Source organism: Larus michahellis, chromosome 6, assembly GCF_964199755.1.
Source record: "Larus michahellis chromosome 6, bLarMic1.1, whole genome shotgun sequence".
Lineage (NCBI taxonomy): Eukaryota > Metazoa > Chordata > Aves > Charadriiformes > Laridae > Larus > Larus michahellis.
This window is the reverse complement of record NC_133901.1, coordinates 1093583-1099857: the sequence shown is the minus strand read 5'-3', so window position 1 is coordinate 1099857 and position 6275 is coordinate 1093583.

Genomic DNA, 6275 nt, shown 5'->3' with positions numbered 1-6275 from the left:
CTTTCATCCTTTGTTTTTCTTGCAACTGCTCAAATAGAATTTTATTTTTATTTCATTTCAGGGCAGAAGGAGACAAATCAATAATATCCCTTTACGTATCCCTACATAAAGCACAAGTGTCTTTTTCCTTTTTTTTTCCTTTTTTCTCTCCATTTTGTTAAGAAAGGAGAAATACGCTGGTTTTTTTCTGCCCTTTTCTAAGCAGGTTTTGGTTCAGCGGTGAAAATGGATAATGCTTGCCCAGCCCTCGCCAGCAGAAAGCACGTCCCCATCCCGTGGCTCTCCAGACTCGCTGGGGGGCTGGAGCGAGCCTGGTGCCCCCCTGCCATGGGGCCGGGCAGGCCCCTGCACGTCCGAGCCGGTGGCGTGGCCCTGTGCAGACTGGTTTCCTTGGGAGACTCACTGCAAACCTGCCCGAAGCCAGCCAGCAAAGAAATAATTGCTCGGGGGAATGTGCGTGTCCAAAGGAGACGGGGGTTCCCTGTTGCCCTGAGCTGTTAGAGGTGCAAGAGTCACCTCGTGGACCTGTAAAGGTCCCTTCCACCCCAAACTGTCCTATGCCTGGGTTTGCTGCTGAAGGACTGGGTGGGCTCCAGAGCCCGAAATGGCTTCCAGAGATGCTTAGGGATTCCCGAAGGGAAGACGCTGATTTCTTCATAGCGTGTGGTTGGAAGTGGTTTGGTCGCACTGGGGAAAAATGTAAGTTTAAGGTGATTTGTGTTTAGGTGATGGGGATAAATCAAGGGATGCGGAAGGCACCGATCCACGGGTAGAAAAAGATAGTGATTAAAGGAAAAAGAAAATGATCTGTTGCCGTGGACATAGTGAAAGCGGTCCCTGCCATGTGAGTGAGAGGAGACGGGGAAAGGGAAAAAAAATCGGGAGAGGTTTACGTGGCACTAAAATTGCTTTGCTTTCTGCCGTTGCTGGCTAGGATGTGCTGCGGATCCCCGCGGAGGCAATGAGCAAAGCCGGGGTGGAAGAGTTGCAAGGGGCTGATGTACCCACAGCTCCGAGTTCGTTTGCTGACGATGCCGTGAGCCCCAGCACTTCCCACCCGGCGGCTCGTCCCGGCTGCTCCCTCCGGTGCCCCATGGCGCCAAACAGCCATCCGTGGGGCCACGGTGTGGGCTGGCCGAGGCGTCTGGGCTTCCCAGAAAATAACCTGGCACAAATATAAAATATTTTTTGGCTGCGTCAGCTCAGCGTTACGCTTCACAGTGTTGTGGCAACACATCCAAGGCGGGGGGGCGGGTGGTGGAGGCCGGAACGAGCAGCAGGACGTGGGAATATTTCAGGTTGATATTGCCATCAAACGGAGGAACCCGGCCTTGAGCATCGCTGAAATTTAGAGGGAGTGAGCCCCGCGTCTCTTGCAGGGTCACGGTGGGAAAGAGCGCAAACTGCTTTCAGAAATCAGGTTAAAACAATCGTGGCTTCCAACTCAAACACGCCAGCGCCGAAAGCACGCTCTGTTGCCGTACCCTGGGGAGTGCGGCCCAGTGGGGCTCCGCGGTGGCGCCTGCCACGCTGCAGCCAGCACCGGAGCAAAAGTCTTCAAATAGGCTTCCAAAAAGATAAGTGTTGTCGCTGACGTCCCTTTTTCTCCCGTGTTCTGACGTATTCGGGGTCACGTTTTCTACCCAAACAAGAACACTTTTCCAAATGTAATCAAAAGGACTCCAGAGGTGAGAGCTTTACGCAAAATCGAGATGTATTGAGCCTGCCGCTCGGAGTGTGGGAGTTGGTAACTCCAACACATTTGCTTGTAGCTGCTGTCAGGATTCCGAAATGCAGTTGAGCGGAGCGGTTTCGTGAGGCAGCTAGTTTAGAAACATCTGAAGTTGGGTCGTTGTGCCTCGGCCCTAATTGCAAGCGGAAAGAAAAGCACGTTTAAAACAACAATCTCCTCTTTTCTCTGGGTCCCAGTGAGCAAAAGGGAGGCTTTAAAGAAGACTTTGTTGCAGAATTTCCACTCCCAACACTGAAGGATTAGAGCCCCCCTTTTTTTTTGGTTTTTTTTTTGTTTTTTTTTTTTTGTTTTTACTTTTTTTACTTTTTTTTTTCTTTCCACTAGGAGAGAAAGGCAAGTTTGCTGTAAGTTGAAAAGCAAAGGAGCAGGCTGGGAGTTTCTCTGCGGAAAGCAGATGGGCGCACGTGGCCCTTTCTGGGGACATGGGCAGGTCTCCTTAACCCCGGCCTGCTCGGCGCTGCGTACCGCTCCGCGCGGGCCATTGTTGCCACACACCTGTCTGTAATTTTGGAGGTTCACCTACCTCCGGCAAACTATATTTAAAAACTCAGTGCTGATTAGAGGGGGAAAAAAAAAAAAAGTTCAGGGGAAGGGATTTCCTAGTTCACAAATAAGAATGTGCAGTGGAGCACTCACTAAGTAAACAGAAAACATGGGCAGCTGAGAGAAATCAATTTAGCTGAACAAACAATGTTCCATGTAATGAACTACTAATTATCCTTTTATGCCATGTCAGTCTGAGTGATTACAGAGCTGTGCGGTTTAATTTGACGTTTGAGCATTGCCTTGCTCCATTAGCCTCATATAAAGCTACGACACGTTGAGAGGAATTAAAAAAAAAAATGGTGGTGGGTTGGGGGAAGGGGGCTGTATTTATCCAGAACTAAGTAAGCACCTGTGGCAGTCGTGGGGAAAAGAGCTTCTTCATTTTTTTCTTCTTTTGGCTTTTTAAATCCTTGATTTGGTGGTGAAAGGTGCAGCGCTTGGGAGACACGAAGGAGGGTGTCTGACGCTCGTAGGAAGCTCCTTCGGCGTGTTGAGAATGTCCCAGGTCTTTAGAGCCTGCCTTAAACTACCATCAGGGGCTGGAAGAAATAAATTGCGTGGATCAGACATACACACGGATCAAGGGGAAAGCGGATGGTAAACAATACAGCGTGGGAGCAAATATCCTTTCCCGGGTACTTTCTTCTTACTGGCGATTTGCACACAGTAGGTAAATCAAATCCCTAACTGCTTGGGAAATCTTGTGGCTAATCTAGGACTGAAGGACATGTATTATAAATGCTGCTTTATTATCATACTGTTTGTCCAACTACCTGTACTGATAACAGGATTAGAGGGAATTAACATATGGAGAAAGCTAAAGACAGTTTGTTGGGATATATACTATGGCTATTAACTCTAGGAGTACCAGTGCAATAGCTGTGGTCTGATACGGAGCTACGTATTTTGGATGAGATTTTTGTTTCACAAAGGGCAAGTCAAGCCCAACATGGCCCAAGTTCTAGGGGAGATGTCCATGGGAAAGGTGCGGGTGCAGGAGGGCCGTGCCCTGTGTCTGGGTGACACTCCAACATGTCACACAGTGTCGTGAGGGGTAAGTATGTCCCACGTGTCCAATGGTAATATTTACGGGGCTGCATTCGTTTAAGCACAAATTGAAAAGCGAATGTTTAAAAACCATTTGGTGTAACTGCCTGACATTTCTGACATGCACGTCACTGAAATACCTGCCCGGGCACCCTCCGGGCTCTCTCTTCTCACGCTGCGAACACAGGTGAGAACTCATCTACAAAGTTGGGGTGATACTTTAAGAAATGCATTTTCAAAATATCTGTTTAAATTTTATTTCAGATGTCAAAGAGAATGAGTAGAAACTCGAATGGAAAAAGAAAGAAGAAAAAGGAAAGTAGAAAGGCCTCCCCAAAACTGGGAAACTCAAAGATCCAGTTGACTATTTTGGCTCAGGCGTAACTCATAGGAGGCCGGATCCTCGGCAGGGGCAGGCTGATGTCAATGAAGAATCCCTCTTTTGTCAGCTAAGGATGGGCCCCAAACGCGCGCAGAGGACGCGGTGGCCCCTGTCTTGCACTTGCTGTCAACGCACCGCCTGCTCGTGTTGGCCACGCTCTGGGCTGTCCTCAGCACCTCCATCCTCTCCTGTTCTTTCTTGGTTTTTTTCAGTTCTGTTGAGAACTATCACTTTGACCACCCTAGAGACTGGGGGCTTTTTATCTGCCACAGAAATACCCCAGAAGTGGACGTTTTCCCGACGCTGCATTGCCAAAAGGCTGGAGCCCCGCCATGTTGGTGTTTGGTCACCCATCTGCTGCCCTCACCACCACCCTCGTCTGGCTCCTCCGGGGTCCTTACAGAGGACTCAGCCACCTTCCAGGTGATACCGGGGGTTTGTTTGGGTTTGGTTGGTTTGGTTTTTTTGTATTTGGTGATTGAGTTGGACTGAAGCCGATTGAATTTCAGCGCCGCTGCAAGGCCTGACCGAGCCGCAGGCTCTTACCCCGGGGCTGAACTGGCCCCTCTGTTCCTTCCTAATGCGCATTAGACACATTGGGGCCTTTCTCCGCTGCGCATTTGTGACTCCCATTGACGCTAATGGGTGTGACATGTGGCTGTCCAGCGGAGAATAGCCCGCATTGACTACAGCAGCTCCCCGGCCTTGAGCGATGCTCGTCACTTGATTAAGCCAAACTAATGAGGCACCACCGGGGCCAACGGGAGTGTGTGGGACTCGGGCGTCGCAGAAGCTGGTGGAAACCTGCAGCTTTTCCTGGGGGCTGCGTTTTGTTTTGCCGGGCAGAGACGCGGGATGCCACAGGGTGGAGCGCGGGGACACGGGTGCTGTCGTAGAGATGAGCGGTGCAGGGAGGGCTCACCGTTGCTGACGACAGCACCCCGAATTGCCCTCTTCCAGTGGTAATTACATCTGAGAGTGTCCTGCGTCGTTTAACGTGAGGTTTGGTCTTGGCTCTCACTCGGTGTCTTTCTACTGGATCCTGAAGTTGGTCCTGTGGCTCTTTCTCTGCGGCATGTGTGGGGGTGTATTTTTGGCTCTTCAGTGGGCAGCCCACGGGTGGCCGAGGCGGGCGGCCCCTTTTTCATCAACATTAAACAGCGTCAGTCTGGGAAATGGGAAAGGTGGGGAAAAGCAGAGCCCCTGCAGTGCGTGTTTCTTGCAGGTCGCCCACTCTGCAGGAAGAGGAGCCGCTGGAGGTGCAGCCCCTCTGCTGCGTGCTCCCCTCTCAGGCATCGCTGGCCGCGGCCCCCCAGCGCGGAGCACCCGCTGCACTGGGAGGAACTGGGGAGCGCGCAGGGCTGGAGCCTCTTTTGCTTCGCCTGGGCCCAAATCACCCAAACTGGGCCAAGTTCAAGAACACAAACTTAAGGTACGTGCCTGGGATCTCCGTCGAGGTCTGAGCGTGGCTGTGCCTGTGGAGAAACGGGTCAGGAGGAAAACCAGGATTTAGGAAGAGGCTGACACCTGACAAACCGAGAGCGTGGACACGGGCTCTGGGAGCAGGCGCGAACCCCGAATGGCACGAGATGCTGCTGCTGAAGCGGGGCTGGGAGCCCTGGCCTTCCTGCAAAGCACAGCATCGTCCAGAGCCACTGTGTTAACGCGGGGGCACAACCTAGTACTCCGGGGCCAGGTAGATCTTGGGAGAAAACAGCATTAAAAAACCCTAAGTTCTATTTTAAGACTTGCTGTTTTGGAGAACCTGGTTGAGAAGTTGCCTGTACTTTCCCCTGTACTTTACCCGCTGGTACATTCCAGGTCAGAGGAGGTTTGTATTTTTGTCATATTGCAATACTTGCCTTTATGTAAGTGCTGCTAAGAATAAAAGTAGCAGTGGGAGAAAAACATCAGTTTGATGTCTAAATTTGGAAAACTTGATGAATAAATCTATTAACTTTGTTGTGGGGAGAGAAAAGAATAGCAACCCTTTGTTTAAAGGAAAGGTAAAATAAATATAAAATAAGAGCTGATTACCCCCTCTGGTCTTCTGTGGTGGGTTTTTCAATGTTCTCTTGTCCCCTCCAGAGGATAATTATTAATTGACTCTGTTTGATCTGTGGGACTGTGGCTTGAGAAGATGCGGTCAGTTGGCTCCGAGAGGCTTTGTCATGATCATCAAACCCTTTTGGCGTTTGGGAACGAGAGAGCAAAGGGGGAAGGAGGGTTTGTCCGCTTGAGCAGGTGTCCTCCCAGAGAGCAGGCTGCTGCCAGGGGTTTGGCAGCCCCTCCGCCCCTGCTGGCGGGCTGATGGTGGGCAGCCCCCTGCCCGAGGACACCAATGAAGCAGCTGGAGGCCGTGATGGGAAGCAGCACGGGGCTCCCCGAGGTTTGGCAGGGAGACTCCCAGCTCAAAACTGCCCAAGGACCTCCAGTCTCCTCCCGTCCCTGCCTCCTAGGCTGCGTGGGACTGCGTGCTCCAGTCAAACCCCGCGATGATCAGAGCAGACATCAGAGTCTTCTGGCTTTGTCCAGAGCTGCTGAGGA